Raw genomic sequence first — 22,633 nt, 5'->3', positions numbered from 1 at the left:
AATGTTCACTAGTGATCAGGTTGGTCCCCATCCCAAGACTGAGGGTCTGGAGAGGAAATAACCACTGTCACCCCTAGGGAGGGTCCCCTGGCATTCTCCTCTTGACCATAAATGATTTCACAAGATATCAGCAAAAGACAAGGAGACTCTTACTTCAAGACAAAACCAAGAGTCCTTATAATCATATCAGAACACAGACAACACATGAACATTATCCAAACCATGAAAATGATCAAATATCCCCCAATCCTGGCTAACGTGAGTGACTGCAGTTCCTCTCTCTCTTCCTCTCACCTTAGAAAAAAAAAAACTACTGAGATATCAAATCACAGAATTACCTTCACTTCCTGATAGCATCCAACCCAGAGCAAAGCTCCACTTCCTTAAACCCTGTCCAAAATTTCCTAACACAAATCCTCTGTGACCTTTTTAATGCCCTCTAACTGGGATGTCTCATGATCCTACATGGTATTCCCCCTGACACCAGAGACCTGGGGCCTGGTACCCCTGTGATCTTCGTAAAAAGATGCGAGTCCCCTGAGTAGGTCTAGACTCAAAATTCAGATTTAAGCTTTATAACTGAAAACCTGGAAGTGGGGGCCAACATGTGAGGAGCTCTGATCCCAGTTTGCAGGTGAGACTCTCAGGGAAGTTCAGCAACCTAATCAAGGCTGCACAGCTGCTGGGTGGCAGGACTGAGACTCAGAGCAGTCTGATCCCGAAGTCCTCACATCACTGTGCAAACCTCATCTGGAGAGACATCTCCAGAGCCGGGGGCAGGCTTGGGTCTCTACTGCTCTCATCTGTGACATCCCTGAGGCAAGGATACTGACACGCCTCTTACCCCTCAAGCCCCCAGCACAGGGCGGCACAGACGGGGCTCCGGAAGTCATCCTGATGATGCCAAGTTGGTCCCCAGAGGCCTCTGCTAATCCCCTCCTACCGTGTGTGCCCACTCCAGGCAGGTCCAAGGCGTCTGTTCTAAAAGGTGATAATCTGACTCCCTCTCATCTTTAGGGAACTCACAGGAAGTGCATCCACTTGGAATGGTGGGGAGCTTTAGCCTCCTTCACTGAAGTCTGAGAACCAGCCAGCTTCAGGGTGCTGCCACCCCCAGAAAGTTCCCTGTTTCTTTTGGCCAACTCCTTTTGACATTTTCAATGGTAAAATAAATTTGATTTGCAGAAGTCATGAAGGAACCGGGGAGATGTGATTTCCAAAATGCACTGTGTTATTGGATATGATAAAAGACGGAATGAGTCAGTAAATGTAGCCGTTTAGTAACTGTTAAAAAAATCAATACCCATGCAGTCTGTGGAGGAGGAGAAAGCTGTAATGATGACCCAGAGGAGGGAGGATTCACATCTGAACTCACGAATCCACAGCCCCCCTTACTCCCTCCTGGGTGCACACAGACTCACAGACTCGTATCTCACACTCCTGCTCCGATAGAGACACACCAACATGTGTTGTGTACACACAACATATATGCACCTGTCCAGGCATGCCCACTAATAGTAACAGTAATTTTGTTGCTGTTGTTCAGTCACCAGTCCTGTCCGACTCTTCGCGACCCCATGGACTGCAGCACTCAGGCTTCCCTTTCCCTCACCGTCTCCCGGAGTTTGCCCAAGTTCATGTAATAATGCCCAAGTAATAATAATAGGTACCATTTATTAACTAGTAAAAATGAGCCAGACGTTGGTATAAGTATTTTGCATACCCTTATTTCAGTATTCCCTTGTACAACTCTAGAGGTAAGAGGGTGATTATTCCCATTTTACAGATGAGAAACTGAGACACAGAGATCTTAAGCAACTTGCCCACGGTCATTCTAGCTAGGAAGCCAGGACAAGAACCCAGAATGACTTCTGAAATCTTAAATGTTTTTTGAGGGGGCACTTTTCATTCATTTAAAAAAAATAGATAGAATTGACTTCTAGTAAACTTCACAGTTAAAAGTGCACAGTTTGATGCATTTTGATAACCGCATAGACCCATGGAATCATCACACGTTCAGGATCATGAACGCATCCATCACTCCTGGAAGTGTCCCCGGGCCAGTCTGCAGTCTCTCCCTCTTGGCCTTCCCCGCCCCGCATCCCCAGGCGTCCACTGTTCTGCTTTCTGCCCCCCTTGGTTAGCTGCTTCGTCTAGAACTAGATGTAAATGGACTCGTGTAGTACACACTCTCTTTTGCCTACAGAAACAATGTTCAAAGCCAGGGGCCTTCCCACGAAGACAAGACAGACATATGTGAGCACACTCATGCGTGTACACACAAGGTCCTGATCCTCACAAACACCCCTCGCACTCACGCTCCCCACATGCACCCCTGACTGCCATTCACGAGGACAGCCTCGCTCTCACCCTCCTATCACCGTGTCTGTCCAACCAGGCCACTCCTCTGGGATAACTTCACCTCATTAAGTAGCCAAGTGGACTCCGCGCAGTTTTCCAGCAAAGCGATGTAATTTCTTTCTCCTTTCAAAGAACATATGACAGGTGAGTGTCTATCCTCTAAAACTTCTCTCATTAGATGAACATTTATGCAGTGCCCACGACTCTGCTGGGTGACCACTCAGTCACAACCTGTACCCCAGGAAAGCTGGTCTGCCTCCCAAGCCAGTGTAGCTGTCGCAGTGCTGTGGGGCTGGACAAAGAAGGGACTCCCTGCCCCAGGCACGCCAGCCTGGGGGAAGAGTTGAACTCAAAGGGGAAGAATAAAAGCATAAGCAAGAAGATAGGAGATGAGAGAGGTGGGAGAGGAAGAGGTTGGGGCCACAGACCACGCTCAGCTGGGCTTGGCTGCTAGGCAGAGGAGGGAGTCCATACTTACAGAGTGGATGCTGAAAGATGGCCCACACTAACTGGGAAGGACACTTAATAAAAGGGGACACGTGTATACGTATAACTGGTGGACTTTGCTGTGTGTTAGTTGCTCAGTCGTGCCCGACTCTTTGCAACTCCATCGACTGCAGCCCACCAGGCTCCTCTGTCTATGGGGTTTTCCAAGCAAGGATATTGGAGTGGGTTGCCATTTCTTTCTCCAGGAGCTCTTCCCGACCGAGGGATAGGACCCGGGTCTCCTGCACTGCAGGCAGATTCTTTATGGACTGAGCTATGAGGGAAGCCCCACTTTGCTGTGTACGTGCAACTAACACAACATTGCAAAGCAACTATACTCCAGTAAAAATTAATAAAGAATGAAGGATGGTTACAGAAAGCTGGGTGGAGACAGTGGAGTAAGGAAGGACTGGACAGAACTGCATTGCAGGAACCTGGTCCGGGTGCCCTGGGCCCACGCTGGGCTAGAGATCATGGCTGACCAGCCGCCTGTATGGAACAGGACAGGGGACCCACCATCTGTGCCCACAATATACCATACACCTCAAGTCTGAGTCACCCTGGCTCTCACACTGAAATCAGTCTGCAAGTTTAAAAAACACTGAGCCTTGAGTCCCACTCCCAGACAGTCTGATTCGTTGCGTTTTGTTTGGGGAGGGCAGGAGTGGCCTGGACATGAGAATTTTTATAAGCTCCCCAAGTGATTATCTAATATTCAGTATTTCATCATTTATCTCCAACCTTAGGCTAGATACCTCCCCAAAGGACTCCAGGATACTGAAAAGCCAGATGGGCCTCTAGAAACACAGTTGGCTAGGGGGTCTCCAGTTCTACCTCCTTACACAAGCCCTAATAGGAATTTAACAAGATAACCTATGCTGATTAGAGATCAAGTAATTGTTAGAAGAGGACCCAAGCTTTCATAGGAAATAAATTTCATTGTGTAATTAATCGAGATTGACGAAAGTAGTAAGTAACTGCTGAGTGATAACGACTTCCTTATCAATATCAGATATTTACAACCTTTCAGGTTTTACTGCCAATTCAATATCAAGATAATTAGATATCAATTAGACACATTAAATATGATTTACATCAGTTGTTGTTTCTTAAATATGCATAAGACGGTGTTACAATCTCCACCCCTTTTTTCTGTCAAAATGGCCATGGCTTAGGTGGGACAACACATCTTATACATTGAGAAGTACTGGAAAGGATGAAATCTGAAGTATGAATTGCTGTTGAAAGTTCAGAAAGCTCAGTTTATTTCCACCTTGCCCTCTGGTAGCAGAGGCAGAAGTCTGGTCTAGTATATCACCTCAGCTAAGCTGAGCGACCCAGGAGAGACTGCTGCAAAATCCTTTTCAGTTTAATTATGTTTTACTTTTAATTAATCAAATTACTTTATAATTACCTTGATGCCAGCTCATATGAACCAGAGTATTTGAATCACGTTGAACTTCTACTGCCTCACAGATGTTTCAGTGTGTGGAAATCCTGATGGGGCTAGAGGCACCCATTAGTCCCATGTGGAGGAAAAATCATTGATTCTGGCCGTCAAGGTTTGATGGGCAAGAGCCTGAATCATTTTAATGTATCTTTATGAAGGCAGAGGAGGTAGGAACCCAGTGAGTTTAGAAGAGATTTTATCACAAAAGTAAAAGATGTAGGCAGCACAGTGGCCGTGATGAATGAGAGGGAACTGTTGCATTGAAAACAAATCAATTGGTGATATTTTGGAAATTGTTAAAAATGTTAAAAAGGGTTATATATCATATATACCACATAATATTGGTAGAATTAACTCCACATCAGGTGCTGCCCTGGAGAGAAGGTCGTGCCTTGCTCCAGTGAAGTGAAGGGAAAGGAGAGGTTCTGGTTAAGAGCACAGCTTTAAACTTTGAGACCTTGGACCAGCTGTTTAAGCTCTCTAAGCCTCAGTTTATGCATCTGTAAAATGGGGATAATGATTTATCTACCTTACTGGGCTGTGGCAAGAGTTGTATGGCCTTGTTCTTTAAATCCCATAGCCCTGTGTGCATGGCAAGAGTTCCCCACGTGTTTATTACTATTATTCATTCCGGTTCTGTTTGTCATGGTGTCAATCCCATGCAACATCTCCTGCCTTCAACTCCACTTCAGTATTACTGCTGCCTCCATTTCTCATTGTGCTTTTTTTTTGAACGGTTGAGGCACTTTCTTAGCATCTTTTTGCCCACCAATTAATTTTGAACCTTTCTTAATCACTTTAAGTGAGATTCTTTCTTATTAACTGAAGTATAGTTGATTTACAATCTTGTGTTAGTTTCTGGAATACAGCAAAGTGATTCCATTGTATGGAATACATGTCCTTTTTCAGATTCTTTTCCATTATAGACTATTACAAGGTACTGAATATAGTTCCCTGTACTAAACAGCATGACCTTGTTGTTTCCCTGTTTTATATACAGCATGTGTATCTGTTAATCCCAAGCTCCTACTTTATCCCTTCCCACACCCTTTTCCCCTGTGGTAACGCAAATTTGTTTTCTATGTCTATAAATCTATTTCTGTTGTGTAAATAAATTTATTTGTATTATTTTTCAGATTTCACATGTAAGTGATATCATATATTTGTCTTTCTCTGACTTGCTTCACTTAGTATGACCTCTATAAGTTTATCCATGTTGCTACAAATGGCATTATTTCATTTTTTTTATGACTAATATTCCATTATGTATATATATATATGTATATTGGAGAAGGTGATGGCAACCCACCCCAGTATTCTTGCCTGGAGAAGTCCATGGACAGAGAAGCCTGGTGGTCTGCAGTCCATGGGGTCGCACAGAGTTGGACACGACTGAGCAACTAACACACACACACACACACGTGTGTGTATATATATAGACATAGATATATGTACACACCATGTCTTCTTCATACATTCATCTGTTGGTGGGTACTTAGCTTGTCTCCATGTCTTGGCTGTTGTAAATAGCACAGTTACGAACACTGGGGTGCATGTATCTTTGAATTAGAGTTTTCTCCGGATATATGCCCAGGACTGGGATTGCTGTATCACATGGTAACTCTATTCTCAGTTTTTTAAAGAACCTCCATGCTGTTCTCCATAGTGGCTGTATACTTTACATTCCTAGGTGAGATTCTTTAGACAATGTAAAGCCAAGATTGGTTTCTGAACACAATCCAACATTTCCACCTTTGAATCTGGGAACTCAGCCAATTCAGTCTCATGGAAACAACTGGCCCTCTGCTCATTTCTTCCTTCTTACATGATGGTCACTGCTTACTTTGTTGCTATTTTCTTTTCCCTTTTCCTTAATTTATCTAGCTCTGTGGAGTTAAGGACTTATTCCTATCTCCCCTCCCTCCATTATTTTGACAATTCTCTCTTGATTGTCATTCTATTAATGACGACTCTCCTAATCATTACATGCACAAAACATTCTGTATTCTTCTGTTGCTATATTAAAACAGGGGATCAATGATGACTTTGCTCCATCCCACTGCACCCAAGCTCCCTTCGCCTGTTAGAAATCTCCCCTTCTTTCTCTCTCCCTGATTTCTCTCTGTATCAAGACTCTGCTTTGAGATACTTCTACACCTGATCTTGTAAGCCACTGTGATTATAATTCTCAAAAGGGACAATCTTCTAATTCATGTATACAGTTTGAAATTCAAGAACTACTTCTTTTTCAGTTTCAGAAAGCCTTTGTTCCTGTTGGCTCTCCTCAGAAGCTCTTACTCTGTTTTGGTTAACTGTCACTTGGCCCTCGCCCAGCTCTATTTCAGGAAGAGACACCTGTCCCAGGTCTTCCCCTGGGTCTGCCTCCCTCTGGTTTCTGTTCTGCCTTAGCTGTGGTGACTTTCTCGGTCTGCTCACAGCTCTACAGCCAGGACAGGTTGTCATAGCCTGATTGGAGCAAGGGGCACAGTCGACTGACCTGGCAGACCTCTGCTGAGACCCAAGAGGATGCCTCTCTGTTCCCAGGAGAACTGAGTGCCAGGGGAAGCCCCCTCCCAAATTCAACACCTGCAAGCAACTCAGACTCAGATGGCCCAAAAGGGCAACATGGCTGGAGCAATATTCAGATTTTTAAAATAGTTTGCAAATTGAAAAGTATGAGAAAGGTATGAAAGTGTTAGTTGCTCAGTCATGTCTGACTCTCTCCATGCACTGTAACCCGCCAGGATCCTCTGTCCATGGGGATTTTCCAGGCAAGAATACTGGAGTGGGTTGCCATCCCCTCCTCCAGGGGATCTTCCAACCCAGGGATCGAACCCAGGTCTCCCGCATTGCAGGCAGATTCTTTACCAGCTGAGCCACTGGGGAAGCCCAAGAATACTGGAGTGGGTAGCCTATCCCTTCTCCATGGACCATAGCCCAGCAGAATTCCATCTGTCCGTGGAATTTTTCAGGCAAGAATACTGGAGTGGATAGCCATTTCCTTCTCCAGGGAATCATCCTGACCCAGGGATCGAACCCACATCTCCTGCATTGCAGGCAGATTCTTTACTGTCTAAGCCACCAGGGAAGCCAAATTAGTAAACTGGTTCTTGGCAAACAGGTTTGTTACCACACAAAAGCACTGTCAGTCCAGCCTTGGTGTTCAGAGGCAATCAGCAAACAGGGAGGGAGAGGCAGATAGATGTTCGGCCTTTAAATTTCTAGAATTCTCCTTGTGTGGCCTCTAGAATCTGAAGGGGAGCAGGAGATGCTCCCCCATATACCAAATTTGGCATAGTCACTGTATTGAATTATAGTTACTTAAGAAACAGCAGGTGCAGGAAAGACACTCTGACCTTCCTTTTTCCCCCTGAAAAAAGTAAATAAATCTCCTGTGTGCAAGGTAGCTTCCCTGTACAGGAGGTAGAGAAACATCCTTCTCATCAGAGATGGGAAATTCAGGGCTAACCCTGATAGATAAGCTAGTAAAGAATCCACCTGCAATTGCAGGAGACCCTGGTTGGATTCCTGGGTCGGGTAGATCCCCTGGAGAAGGCATCAGCTACCCACCAATGTTCTGGGGCTTCCCTTGTGGTTCAGCTGGTAAAGAATCTGCCTGCAATACGGGAGACCTGGGTTCAATCCCTGGATTGGAAAGGCTACCCACTCCAGTATTCTGGCCTGAAGAATTCCATGGACTGTATAGTCCCTGGGATTGCAAAGAGTTGGACACGACTGAGCGACTTTCACATAAGGCTACGTAACAAACCTTACCTCTTCACTAATTAGCCCAGGCTTCCCAGGTGGTCCTAGTGGTAAAGAACCCACCTGCCAATGCAGGAGACTTAAGAGAGGTGGATTCGATCTCCTGGAAGATGATGGCATGGCAATTCAGTCTGGTATTCTTGCCTAGGGAAGCCCATGGACAGAGGAGACTGGTGGGTTTCAGTCCCTAGGGTCTCAAAGAGTTGGACACAACTGAAGCGACTTAGCACACACAGAAGCCTGAACCCCTTTATTTTGCCAATTCTTCACAAATGTATTGTTTCTTGGTCTAAAGGGCATAAAAGCTGTCTGCTTTGGTCACTTCTCTGAGTTGCATATATTTGAGGATTCCATACATATGAAACAAATTTGGTTTTTTTCCCCCATTAATCTGCCTTAAGTCAATTTCATTATTCTCAAAACTTTTATTTATTTATTTTTGGTTGTGCTGGGTCTGCATTGCTGTGTGGGCTTTTTTCTAGTTGCAGTGAGCAGGGGTTACTCTCTAGTTGCAGTGTGTGGGCTTCTCATTGAGGGTTTTTTCTTGTTGCAGAGCATGGGCTTTAGGGGGTGTGGGCTTCAGTAGCTGCAGTACATGTGGAGTACCTGTTTCTCCACAGCATGTGGGGTCTTCCTGGACCAGGGATTGAACCTGTGTCCCTTCCATTAGCAGGCAGATTCTCAACCATTGGATCACCAGTGAAGTCATAATTTCATTACTAAACCAGTCAAAGAACCGACAGAGAAGAAGGGAAAAGTTTTCCTTCCCTACCAATTACTCTGCTTCCATTTAGACAAGGGGAATTGTACTTGATATTCAAAGGCGTTGCAATGCTCACATCTGGGTCAGTCAGCTCTTGGGTGTATCAGAGCCAGCCCATGACACAAGTGTCAGAAATTACCAATGAGAAATAAGGTTGCTTGAATGTAAAGTGTATTCGTCAGGACTGGGGAAATAGCTGGGACACCCTGCTCTGCCCCCACTGGGCAGGTGATGGGAAGGAGCCAGCAGATGAGCCACGGCCCCAGGGGAAGGCCAGAATGGGGAAGGACTGAAGACCTCAAATAACAGAAAGCTGTGCACCTGGGCTTGAGGGACTGAGAGGCTGGTAACTGGGCACTCAGCCCCAGCCTAGAGAAGATCAAATCAAAGAATATGTTCTCAGTGGGCACATCAACGGGGTGATATCCCAGGAAAAGCAGTAGATTTCTGTGTGGCCCTGGGGGCTGGAACTGAACCAGCTTCAGAAGTTGAGGAAGGTGATGTGACCATCAGAGCTGGTCAGGGATGGGTCAGTCTAAGAGGGCAGGAGTTCTCTGCTGTAAAAGGCATGGCAGCCAGACCTAAGAGGTCATCTGATGGAATGTTCACAGGAGGTCTCCCAATTCTCAGGGACAGACTGGGTAATCCCATGATTCCTCCTTACCTGTGTGCGTGTATGTGCTCAGTCATGTTAGACTCTTTGTGACCCCAGGGACTGTAGCCCACCAGGCTCCTCTGTCCATGGGATTCTCCAGGCAAGAATACTGGAGCAGGTTGCCATTTCCTTCTCCAGGGGATCTTCCCTACCCTGGAGAAGGGATTGAACCTGCGACTCCTGCACTGCAGGCAGACTTATAACTGCTAACCCATCAGGGAAGCCCCTACTACTTACCTGGAAGTCTGTGATTCTCCAGGGGGCTCAGATGTAATAAAGAGAGGGGTCTACTTCCTGCCCCTGGATACTCAGGGTCATGAAAACTTAGCAAATTGAGTCGAGAAGTGGGGGAGCCCTGGTGTTGAAAAAGTTGCAACGTCTTGATATTCGCTTCCAAGAATCTTGCATCCATCTTTAGGGAGCAAACTCTTCCTTTATTTTAGGAAAATCATCATGATGTGCTTTTTAGTTACACACATACTCACTGGTTGTTCTTGGGGAAAACTGTGAAATCACCATTAACCTAAATACAAATCTTTTCAACTAAGAATTTAAGGCTTCTCCTGGGGAGCTGAGATTTTCTTTCCTCCTCCCCATGAAGAAGGAGGGGTGGAAGAGGGAGATGCAGAAGCTGTTAAAAAAAAAAACTTTTTGCTTCCGTATGAACTCTGCTCCAAAGTGGTGCTGGTCCCCAGGGAAATGTGGATCCTTTGCTGGGCAGTTCTTTATAGGAAAGGAAGCTGGCTTCAGAGAGAGGGTGCTGATGCTACCAGCTTCACCTGCTGATGGAGGAAAGACTGGGAAAGGGAACTGGATGGAACGCTTGGTGTCCTTGTAATGAAGTTGTTTGTTGACATTCAGTCACTCAGTAGCATCCAACTCTTTGTGACCCCATGGACTGCAGCACACCAGACTTCCCTGTCCATCACCATCTCCCAGAGCTTACTTAAACTCATGTCCATTGAGTCAGTGATGCCATCCAACCACCTCATCCTCTGTCATCCCTTTCTCCCCCTACCTTCAATCTTTCCCAGAACCCGAGTCTTTTCTAATGAATTGGCTCTTTGCATAAGGTGGCCAAAGTATTGGAGCTTCAGCATCAGTCCTTTTAATGAATATTCAGGATTGATTTCCTTTAGCATTGACTGGTTTGATCTCCTGGCAGTCCAAGGGACTCTCAAGAGTCTTCCCCAACACCACAGCTCAAAAGCATCAATTCCTCAGCATTCAGTCTTCTTTCTTCTCGGTGTCCTTTGAATGAAGTTATTTAAGATGAATAAATCTGAGCCCACTGCATCCACACGCCTGAAGAGTGGGGCTTCCATTGAAGGGGGTGGATATTCCACCATCAGATATGCTGGGAAATAGCTGGTCCCAGGGCAGGAAGTGGGGAAGGAGAAGAGGGAAATTTGATGGAGGGGGAAGTTTCCAGTTTCCCTGAGCTGAGGTAGCTGCCTGTTGTCCCACAGAGAACACTAGAAGCAAAGCAGCCATTGCTCTGAATGGCCCCCAGGGAGTGGTCAAGCCCCTGGCATCCAAGTGCAGCCCCCTGTACATAAGCTATAGTATTTGTAATATCCTTCCCTTCTATGAACCTGGAACCTTTAGGAACGTGTTATCTGAAGTTGAAGCTTCTTCTAGACTGGGCTGTAAAGAGTTAAGAGAAGGACCACCTTGTGCTTGCGTTTGGCTTTGGGATGACAAAAGGCTGGAGCACAGGTTGCACCTGAGGGAGTCCCTGGCAGAAAACAGTGGGGCCCATGAACAGCAAAGGCCCCCCTGAGCCATCACAGACAAGACAGCCGAGGGACAGCTGGGCACAGCGTTTAAGACACGCAAACGAGCATCACAGGGTCTCCCAGATGCAGAGAGGTCCAGTAGGTAGAGGTTTGCAGTGGTAACTGTGGTATTAATCAAGGGGTGACTTTTCAAGGTCACCAAACAGAGATAAGTTATCTTGATATGAGTACTTCACAGCATCCATGCAAAGTTAGCTATTATACCTCAAACTAAGACTCAGAGACATAATGATTTGCCTGAGCTCACCTTGCCAATAAATGGTAGAACTGGGTGTGAGCCTGTATTTTACCCTCTTTTCAGAGCCTCATGGAGCCCTTGATACTGGCTGCCTTTTGGTGGATCCTGGTAACATCTCCCATAGAAGACTGGCTGGAAGAAAAGCCACAGGGAGTTGGAGGCAGAGCCGAAGGGATCCCAGGATAAAAGCAGGTTTATAGGCAGAAGCCAAATCCAAACCAAAAGCAATCTGGTTAGGGAAAGTAGGCTTGGAAGGGCAGGTGTCAAGTGGAAATGCGGAAACTTGGAGCCTGTTGCAAGATGCAAGGGGTAGGTAGAAGACTTGTTCTTGAACGTTCTCAAGAGTACCTAAGTCCATGGCTAATTCGAAATTGCACTGACCTAAAAGATGAGTTGCCTTGATTACACAGTCCACTGACCCTTCAGTGATTCCTGTATGAAGGAATAAACAAGTGTATCTGGAGCTCATGTTAGCTAAAAGCTCACTCCCAAGGGGACTAAGTCCAGGACAAAGGCAACCGATAATTCAGTCCAGGTCAGTGCACATGTATAGAGCCCAAGTATGTCCCAGGCCATGTGCTAAACACTGATGAAATACAGAAGTAGCATATATGAATGATGAGTAGGGTGACAAGGACAAGAAGAGGAGATAAGGTGACCCAAGGACGTTGTGGGCACACAGAGGGCAGAGGCGGTGAGGTATTGATGGTGCTTCTCCCTTGCTCCCTCGGCCCACCCTGTGTTCACCCTCGGACACATCAGCCCTGTGTGTCATGGGGCCTACACGTGGGACTGATTATGAGTCTGTGTCCTTGGCCAGACTTTGAACTGTCCAAGGGCGAGGATGATCTCTGGTTTCTATGCTAGCCCCTCACCATAGGAAAGGGACAGTCATATGCAAAGTACAACATGAGAAAACCACAATTAGAGCATGCATGGTGGGGCGGGGTGATAGGAGAGAGAGCTGCAGTAGAGGCGCAGGCTCCACCCAAGAGGTTATGCAATTCCAGGCTTAGGAGCTGGGTTTTATCCAGCAGGTGGCCAAGGCCATTGGAGTAGGGATCAGGGTTGAGGGCATAGCGGGAGACAGTAAGCTCTGCCCATATCCATCACCCTGCTGGGCCATCTTGCAAAGAACCAGCAGGACAGTCATGACCCCAAAGCTGTCTCACCCAAAGTGTCCCCTGGAGTGAGAGGAACCCATGGGAAAGGCAAGCCAATATCAATCAGAGCTAACCTGTGCTGATCACCGGCTCCCTAAATCAAGAACCTGGCAGATTTTCTGGGTGAGAATCAATCTTCCTGTCCCCACAGTAAATACCATAATCCTTTTTCCAGTGTGGTTTAGAGAATGTAACTGTCATGCTCATGATTTATTCGAAAATATTCTGCCAGTTTATGTGAATGAATGGGGCAGTCAACGTGCTTCCAGACAGGAGGTCAGAGCACTTACAGAGGAGCTGGGGCTTCTGTCTCAGACTGCTTTGGTCTCTAGCAGGCTGCCACCTTCCACATCTGCCCTACAATGCAGCACCCTATGGCTGGCCACCTGGACAAAGAGGGACGAGGGACGAGGGACGTGGGGACTGAGGGTGAGCAGCCCAGGACACCTGAATGACCATGACCTAGCCAGGAGGGGATAGAGCAGAGGTGGCTGAGACTGCCAGCTATTAGCAATTCCCTCTGGTCTTCTTTCTATGGAAGCCAAGTAGGGATTTCTCTTTTTTATAGTTTTTTATTACATAGCTAAATGCCTTCTTGTTGTGCATGATTCTAACAATGTAGAAGTTTCTAGGGGGCTTCTCTGGTGGTCCAGTGGTTAAGAATCCATCTGCCAATGCAGGCAACATGAGTTTGATTCCTGGTCGGAGAAGACCCCACATGCCATGGGGCAACTAAGCCCATGCACCACAGCTACTGAAGCCTGGGTGTCCTAAAGCCTGTGCTCTGCAGCAAGGGAAGCCACTGCAATGATAAGCCTAAGCACCTCAAGGAAGAGGAGCCCCCTCTTGCCATAAATTAAAAAAAGCCTCACATAGTAATCAAGATTCAGCACAGCCAAAACCTTTTTTCAGGGACACTCAGGACACAGTAAGAAGAGGGAAAAGGCTGGGAGGAGGCAAGATGATGGTTTGTTCAAGGAGAGGTTGCCGCAGAGCAATAAAGCTTTGGGATGCAGCTTGTCTCCCATCTCATGATGAAATCAGTGGAGGAAATTGTGAGTTCATAGCTGTCAGGGTGGATAGGGAGGGAAGAAAGCATCCGTGAGAGGTCCTGGCAGTTTGTACTTAAGCAGAAGGCAGAAGCCTCGTGGCTCAGTTCAGCTGGACTGAGCTGAAATGTATGCTTATTGCAGCCTCATGAGATGGTTGTATGAGCAGCTAAAATGCACCATGCTTTTGAGTTGGAGTGAGTAGAATGAATTAATTAATAAGGAAAGGAATAAGAAAATGAATACAAGCACGCATCCCTTTTCACTCATTTAACAACAGTTGTTGAGTTTCTACTCTGCACAAGGTATTGTTCTAAAGCTGGGGCTACAGTTGGAGGTAAAGTCAGGCTGGTCCCTGCATGACGGTGCTTACATTCTAATGGAGGGAGATAGTCAATAGACAAGTAAGGGCTTCCCTGGTGGTCCAATGGTTAAGAGTCTGCCTTGCAATGCAGGGACCTTGGGTTTGATCCTTGGTCAAGGAAGATCCTGCATTCTGTGGGGCAACTAAGCCTGTGAACCACAACTACTGTGCCTGTGCTCTAGAGCCCATGAGCCACGACTACTGACCCCATGAGTTGCAACTACTGAAGCCCACATGCCTAGAGCCTATGCTCTGCAACAAGAGAAGCCACTGCAATAAGAAGCCTGTGCACCACAGCTAGAGAGTAGTCTCCACTCACTGCAGCTAGAGAGAGCCCATGCAAAGCAACAAAGACCCAGTGCAGCCAAAAATACAAATAAACAAATCAATAAAAAATTTTAAAAAACAAGTAAGCAAGGACATACATTATATCATGCCAGGTAGCAATACAAGTTATAAAAATGAATAAATAATAGCAGCCAATGTGGATTGAGAGCTTATTACAAGCCCCATTCATGTCTTAATACACTGAACTCTCCCAACAACACCATGAAGTCGGTATTATTATCTCTATTTAGTAATGAAGACACAGAAGCATGGAGGAGCTAAATAATTTGCCCAAGTTCTCCCAGCTGGTAAATTATTATATTGGTTAGGATATCAAATGAGCTGTTGTAACAAAGAGACATCAACATATAATGGTCCAAATAAAATGGAAATCTATTTTGTCATCACAGCTCAGGGGTAGGTGGGTAGTCTTGGGTTGCTGGAAAGTTATGTCCTACAGATCATTCAGGAACTCTGGACCTTCCCACTTTGTTTCTCTGCCATTCCACAGGATGTAGTCCTCTCTGTAGGGTCAAAGCTAGCTCAGCTTCCCAGCCACAATACATTCTGTGAGATGGGAAAAGAGAGCACAAAAGACCAGGGCAAGTGGACACACCAGAGTGACACTCATCACTTCCACACGCAGCCCATCAGCCCAAGCTCAGCCTTATGGACTCACCTAGCTGCAAGGGAGTCAGAGAAATGAAGTCTCTACCTGAGTGGCCAGATTAAATTTCAGAGAGAACTCAGTTTCTAAAAGAAATAAGGAAAATGGATAATGAGAATGAAGATAGGGAAGAAACAAACATTTCCTTCCCAGTGGGTAGCTGAAAGTGAAACCCAGGTATCCCCTTGGAATAAGGGGAAAAGAAATGAACAGAGTACTTTTTAATAAGATGGGAAGGGAAAGGATCTCTAAGGAGGTGACATTTGATCAGAGACTTGAAAGAAGTGAAGGTCTAAGTAAGGATGTTCCAGGAGAGAGAATAGAAGGTACAAAGGCCCTTAAGTGTGTGCTAGGAATTGCCTGGAGATCAGTGGGCCTGAGACTTAAAAAGAGGAAGAGTGTTTCAGAGTTGAGGCCAGAGAATGGAGGGTCTTTCAGTTCATGGTGGAGTCTCAGAAGCCATGGGAGGGTTTTTGAGAAAGAAAGACATGGAATTTGATATATTTTTTTTCAAAGTTCACGCTCAAACAGGGCCAGGGAGGGTGCAGTGCTTCCATTAGAATGAAAACAGGAGTACCATTTAGGAGGCTATAGACAAGAGATGAGAGCTTACCAGATACCTGCCAATGCAGGAGACGTACGAAAAGTGGATTTGATCCCTGGATCAGAAAGATCCCCTGGAGGAGGGCATGGCAACCCACACCAGTATTCTTGTCTGGACAGTCCCATGGACAGAGGAGCCTGGCGGGCTACAGTCCATGGGGTCTCAAAAAGTCAGACATGACTGAAGTGACTTAGCATGCACACAGACAAGAGATGATGGTGTTTAGGACGGATACAGTTGCCCTGGCACCACCCACGGAGGGGAGCAATGGGGAGCCCTGCTGACAATAAGTGTTCAGGCCAAGTGCTCTCTTTCCCACTGGACATGAGAATGAAGGACACATGACCTCAGACCTTGGCAACCTCACATCTGAGGGAAATAAGTAGGATAAATCTTAGAATGGAGGTCTAGGGATTGCAAACCCAGACCCAGAAGCCAGGCTGCCAGGGTTCAAGCTGCAACTCTGTCACTTCCTCACTGTGTGACCTTTGGCATGTTCCTTAACCTCTCTGGGCCTGTTCCTTATCTGTGAAAGAGGACATGATAATAATACCTACCCCCCCAAGGTTGTTATAAAGATTAAGTAATAAAGGGCTTGACAGTGTGACAGTCTATGCAATAGAAGTGTCACCCTTGAAAATAGTAAGAGAGGTACATTCAGGGTCCATGAGAACACAGAGAAGGCAGCAGCAAATGCCAGGGTTGAAGCATTTGTAGAAAGAGCTGGAGCGTGAACCCTAGACAGAGAAGAGTAAAGGGGCAGTAGGGGGAGGAGAGTCCCTTCTGGACAGAGGCCACAGTATACAAAAGGTGGTAGAGGGGTGTGCAGAGCACTGCAGGCCCTCCGAGGAGCAGGAACGAGAGTCAAGGGTGATGTGGCGCTTTTTTTCCAGACTGAAGACCCCTGTGAGTGATGGTCTCACTTGGGGACATGAGGAGTTCCATTTGAGACAGGCAGTCCCCAGCCCCAGAGAAGGTGGGGACCCAGGGAAGGCGCTACATGAAGCTCAGCAGAGCCGTGGGGCCTGGGGACCAAGCCATCATGGATGGAGTGATAGCTGGTTCTCCTGCCCTCTCCCCAGGCTGCCTTGAACTGTTCTGGCCTCTCTGACTACCCCACTGGGAGACTTTCCTCCCTCCCAGCCAGGACCACAGAGGGCTCCTGGGAGGTCCTTGACTGTGTGACTTTTATGGTTCCCATTTATTCTGCCAGGGAAATCAGCCCCCGACCGCGGGGGTGCCCGGGCATGAATCATGATGTCCACGGTGTGGAGAAAATGCAGCAAGTCAGCAGATGTGGGTGGGACCCCAGGGTTTTCATTCACAAAGAGATTTTTCAATTTTATTAAAATCAATAAGAGTTTATTACAGTATAAATGAAATGAGAGCCCCTCGCTTCTGGGATAACAAACTACCATCCCGGCTGCTGGCCTGAGAGCCCACTCCCGGGAGAAGCCCCCTTGGGTGAGGAGGAGGCTTTGATTCACACCCAGGGTGGAAACCAAAGAAACACACCCACCATGAAATTTCCAGCAAAACGCCTCATCCTGTGTGACCTCTCCCTATGTTCTCACAAATCTATAAAAATCATGACATAATTGGTGGGGTGAAATTATGTGTGGAAACCAGGGATGCAGTCAATGTCAGAATTAAGGAGAGCTCAGAGCTGAGATTATCCTTCAAGAGGGAGGGGACATACCTATGCGGATAGCTGATTTCGGGCTTCCTCGGATGGCTCAGCAGTAACAAATGCACCTGCAATGCAGCAGATGCAGGTTCGATCCCTGGCTCAGGAATATCCCCTGGAGGAGAAAACAGCAACCCACTCCGTTATTCTTGCCTGGAGAATCCCCTGGACAAAGAAGCTGGGCGGGCTACAGTCCATAGGGTTGCAAAGAATCAGACACAACTGAAGCGACTGAGCATGCATGCATGCATAGCTGATTCACTTTGTCATACAGCAGAAAATAGCACAACATTGTAAAGCAACTATACCCCAATTAAAAAAAAAGGATTAAAAAAAAAATGAAGGGCACAGACGATAAGCGTGTGTGGAAGGATTCTGTAAAGCACTGTCATCTGCTGGGGTTATTCCTTTATCCTTATTATTACTCCTAACAATGGGTCCCCCACACTATAAACAGTCTTGGAGAAGGAGTGACAGGAGCTACAAGCTCTGAGTTAATGGTTGAGACCCCGAGGGCAAGCCCCGCAGAAACCAGGACAGAGGAGACAATCGATAAACTCACATAGCATGAAAAGAGAGAAGAAATAAGAATCCAGCCACGCATGTGCACATACACCTAAGTGGTTCTTGGCCTGGGAGGAGCGAGGCGCAGTTCAGAGCAGAGCCCAGAGCTCCCAGGCCTACAGGCATGGGGTGGGAGGGGTAGGGCGGGGTTCCCTTTAGGGCAGGGACCCAGGATCTAGAAAGCTTGGCTCTCTGGGGTGGCCTGATTCCCCTGGATGGCCTGTGGGCAGCGGGCTGTGGGCTCCTGGCTCCCTGTACAAGCTCTGGGTACCTGTCCCTTCCCGGGACTTGGAGGGGACCGAGTTTGGGGCAGAAGGTCTAGGTTGGGCTCCAGAACTTCTTGTGCTGGCTCTAGGGTCAGAGGCTCTGGCCTCACGGCTGAGACGCTCTCGTATAGATAGCCCCCGTCACCAGGCTGAAGCTGTCAGTTTGGGAACCACAGTCATAAGTTGTCTGGGAGGTTGGTTAGGTCCTGCCGCTTGGGAGGCTGGTGTTGCAGAGATGGCAAGCCTCCCCACCTTGCAACCAGGCCTCAGAGCTGCTAAATGGGAAGCTGCTGGCTGCTGATCTGGTTGTTCACATCCAGAAGGTGTAGATATCCTCTTGTTTCAAAGAAGCGAAGTCTGGTTTAAACTCAAGGAACTGGGCATCCAGGCTGACCCCAGGGGCACAGACTCCAGCAAGAGAAGGGGCCGTGGTTGAGGGAGAGCTTGTGATGTGGTTCTCACAGACCTGGAAGGATGTCCCCCAACTTTTAAAAATTAAAACAACAGTAACAACCTAGGCCTCCCAGTTGGCTCAGCTAGTAAAGAATCCACCAACAAGGCAGGAGACGCGGGTTTATCCCTGGTTGGGAAGATCTGCTGCAGAAGGAAATAGCAATCCTCTCCAGTATTCCTGCCTGAAAAATCTGATGGACAGATGAGCCTGGCTGGCTACAGTCCATGGGGGTGGCAAAGAGTTAGACATGACTTGGGACTAAACAACAACACCCAAGACACATGAAAACATCTGTATCCCCTTCAGTGTATCCATAGAGACACACTTTTCTTTCAATGCACTTATGATACGTGTGTCTCTTTGTGTTACAGAAGGGGTTCTGATCCACTTAGCAGCACATAATAAACATTCTTCATAATTGACAACTGCATAAAATGATACACTATAGATTCTCCCTGATTTAAATAATCCCATTACTGGCTTGGGAAGATCCCCTGGAGAAGGAAATGGCAGCGACTCACACACTCCAGTATGCTTGCCTGGGAAATCCTATGGACAGAGGAGCCTGCTAGGCTATATATGGCCCATGGGGTCACAAAAGAGTCGGACTTGACTTAGTGGCTAAACAACAACAACAAGGTAACATATTTAAGCAGAATTGTAATATTTGTCTCATATAAATGTTAATGGACCCTTCATATGGTATAGCTATCCCGTTTCTTGCAGCAGGGGCAACTGCCTTTCATCAAACATCTTCTCATTTTGTTGCGTTTTTTATTTTTTATTTTTATTTTTTTTTGTGTTGCGTTTTTTAACATTGGAGAGTTTTTTATTCTTTTCTTGCTGTCATCAGTCAGTCTTTTCCTTCCCAGTTTCTTCCATTGCTTCAAAGCTGAGAGTGGTCTTTGAAAGAAAATAAATATTTCATTTTTGTGCTAACTTTTCTGTTTTTTTTCCCAAAAGAGAACACTTTAATCCATCTGTAGTCTATCTTGGTATAAGGGGGAGCTCTAAATTAAAATTCTTTAATGCTACCCAGCTTCCCAATGTCATTCATTTTTAATTACTTTTTAAATGATTATTTTATAAAGTGTTCTAATGATGAACCAGTTAGTCTTGCGATTTGCTTTTTTTATTTTTAAGAATATCCTTTGAAATCCTTCTCTTGTTTCTCCAGAATCTTTTGCATTCAGAAAAACACTGTTGGGATTGATTTGAGGCGGTTTATGTTTGTACATTAACCGAAGATGGTGAGACATTTCCACAATAGCCAGTGTGCTTGTCTTGAATTACGTGATACCTCTCACCCTGTCCCCAGCTCAAAGAATTTGCAATTTTCTTTATAAAGGTCAAGCATATATTATGTTTATTCCTAAGTATGTTAGATTACATGTTTCTGTTATAAATGGATGTTTTCATTGTATTTTCTAGCTTTTGCTAGCATTCAGGAAAATCATCACTCTTATGCATATAGTCTGCATTCATCTTCCTCTCTAAACTTAATTCATAAATTTTTACTGATCTTTTTGTAGCCACCATCCATACAAATGTTCTTGCGATACCACTTTTTCCTCTGGTTTATCTTGCCTTACTGAATTGATGAGGATGTTCAAAAAATATCAAGTGGAACTCCTCTAAACCTTCTGAGGAACTTGGTAGGATGTCAGTTAACTTTTCATTAATTATCAGTGTGATGAAAACAGGAATTCATTTTTGTTTCTAATTTTGTTTTTTACCTTTATTTTTTATTTATTTTTTGGCTTCACCTCGAAGTATGCAGGCTTTTAGTTCCCTGATCAGGGATTGAATCTGAACCTCCTGCATTGGAAACACAAAATCTTAACCACTAGACTGCCAGGGAAGTCCCTGTTCCTAATTTTGAACTTACTTTATCAGTGCTGATTTTTTGATTCAAAATAGGAATGCTTTATCCTATTGAAGAATCCTTTGATTCTTAAATTATACTTAAAAAAATGTTTGATTGTTATCCAATTATTTGAGGATAACTATTTAGATGATTTTGCACCTTGCATTTTGGGCTTTATGCAGAATGAATAATGAAAATTGCCCCTGGTGACAGAGCTGGAATTTCAATCCAGGCCTCTCACTTCCAACCTCTGTGTAACTTGATCAAGTCATCATTTCAGGAAGCTACGTTTTAGTTTCCAAAGGCTTGAGCATTGCTTCTAGCTGTGCGATGACCACAGCAAACATAGGCAGATGAAAGATGTTTTCAGACAGAATTCTTTCTGCCTTTCCAGGCACCTGGGTTTCAAAGGCCGTCATGAAAGAGGCAGTGCCAAGCAGCTGTGAGAGTGATTCTGAAATTTAAAAAGAAAAACTTGTAAAGACCAGAGGAGTAATTGAAAATGATAGATATCCGATGTCACTATTATCCTATGTCCACTTCTAGTCCCCACCTCCCTCTAGAGACGTGGCAGTGTTCCCAGGGGCTGTTCCAGTCCCTTCTACACTCCCTTGACACCCTGCGTCTGCTGTAGTCCACCCCCATGGTGCTCTCTCTGATTACTTTCTTTCTGCTGTGCCAGGGGAGATGTCTGTTCTGCTCCAATTAGCCAGAACAGTTACCACCTCACCAGGATCCAGGCTGGAAATGGAGCCCTGCACAGCGCCATGACATCTGGGAAAACGCCACTCAGCCCTGCTGTGAGCAGCAGCTCCAGGTGAGCTGAGGAACCCTTCACCCCCCACTCCCATGGACACAGGTATTCAGCATGGTCCCACAGACCTTTTGCTTGAATCTCATGCCAAATTTTTGAGGCAGGTGAATAGGGGTGATTACTAATACCCCCATTTTACAGATGGAAACCGAGGCACAGAGAAGATGAAGAAATTGCCTAAGAAATCCCAAGGACAGAGAAGCCTGGAGGGTTACAGTCCACGGGGCCCAAAGAGTCGGACGTGACTTGGCAACGAAACAACAACAGTAACACACAGCTGGGAACGGGCAAGGCACAAATTCCGAAGGAAACTCCACCGTGATTCTAAATCCCACGTCTCTTTTACACATCACACTGTCTTCCTGTAAGATAATCTCCTCTCCTCTCAAGCTTGAAATAGAGAATTCAGACATCTACAATCGAGAGAGTTAAGTGTGCATTTTATTTTAAGTAACTGGAAGCTTGCAGATATGTAGAATTTGGGGAGCTGTCTTCTGTCTCAGACTGGGTGGGGGGCAAGGTCCCCTTCACTGCCCCTCGGTGTGTTGTTTCATTTCTCACATATCAAATTGAATGAGACCCAGATGCTGAGCAGAGAGGAGGGTGAGTGTGTGTAGGAGGAAAGGGAAAGGTGGCCCTGGCTCCCCATTGGAAAAGGTTTTGGTTCTGCGGGTGCAAAGTTTGTCGGCTCTGCCCTGGGATGCTCACAAGAAGCCAGGTGCTCCTGGAGCGTCACTTGTGTGCAGGTCTCAATTCCTATGGAACAGAAGGGAAAGATTCTGGGTCCACCCCCTGTTCCAGGCACCCAAGTCCCGACTCCCCTTGGAGGCAGATGTGGACTCACTCTGCCTTGCCAGGGGAGGAGAGGGTGGCAGTGGGAGCCATTCTGAGCTGAGGGAAGGCACAGGCTTGGCCACCCTGGGATGCTCTCAGGGGAGGTTTTGAGGGGCGGTGGACCAAAGTTGGACAAGAAGCAAAGGGAAGGCTGGGGTGGTAGGGAAATTAAGGAGAAGAATGTGAACAATAGCACAGAAGAAGGCTGGAGGGCTGTGGACATCCAGGGTCACACTTCGGGGGATGGGGCAGCAAGAGCTGGGCTCTGAAGGGAGCTAGTTCACACCCTGCTGGAGTGGAGAAGCAACCAGCTCAAGGTCACACAGCTAGCTAGCTAGCAGCAGAACCAGGAAGGAGAACCCAGCACTCCTGCCTCCAGGCCCGGGGGCTCTTGCGGTCAATCACCCCACAGTGGATGGAACATCGGTACCTGCAGTTCTCTTGGCAGGTTCAGCA

The 22,633-nt window shown here is 46.3% G+C and overlaps 1 long non-coding RNA gene across 2 annotated transcripts; it reads left to right on the top strand.

Moving 5' to 3' along the window:
- Window positions 1-21,153: 21,153 nt before the first annotated feature.
- On the top strand, window positions 21,154-21,766 carry LOC139177757 (uncharacterized). 2 transcript variants are annotated; one of them, XR_011562247.1, is made up of 2 exons: window positions 21,154-21,346; window positions 21,485-21,766. It is a non-coding gene; the product is annotated as an uncharacterized lncRNA (long non-coding RNA). The 2 variants fall into 2 exon arrangements; XR_011562246.1 differs by having other exon boundaries at window positions 21,154-21,388.
- Window positions 21,767-22,633: the final 867 nt, after the last annotated feature.

Source organism: Bos indicus, chromosome 19 (assembly GCF_029378745.1).
Source record: "Bos indicus isolate NIAB-ARS_2022 breed Sahiwal x Tharparkar chromosome 19, NIAB-ARS_B.indTharparkar_mat_pri_1.0, whole genome shotgun sequence".
NCBI lineage: Eukaryota > Metazoa > Chordata > Mammalia > Artiodactyla > Bovidae > Bos > Bos indicus.
This window is presented reverse-complemented; position numbering and strand designations above follow the sequence as displayed.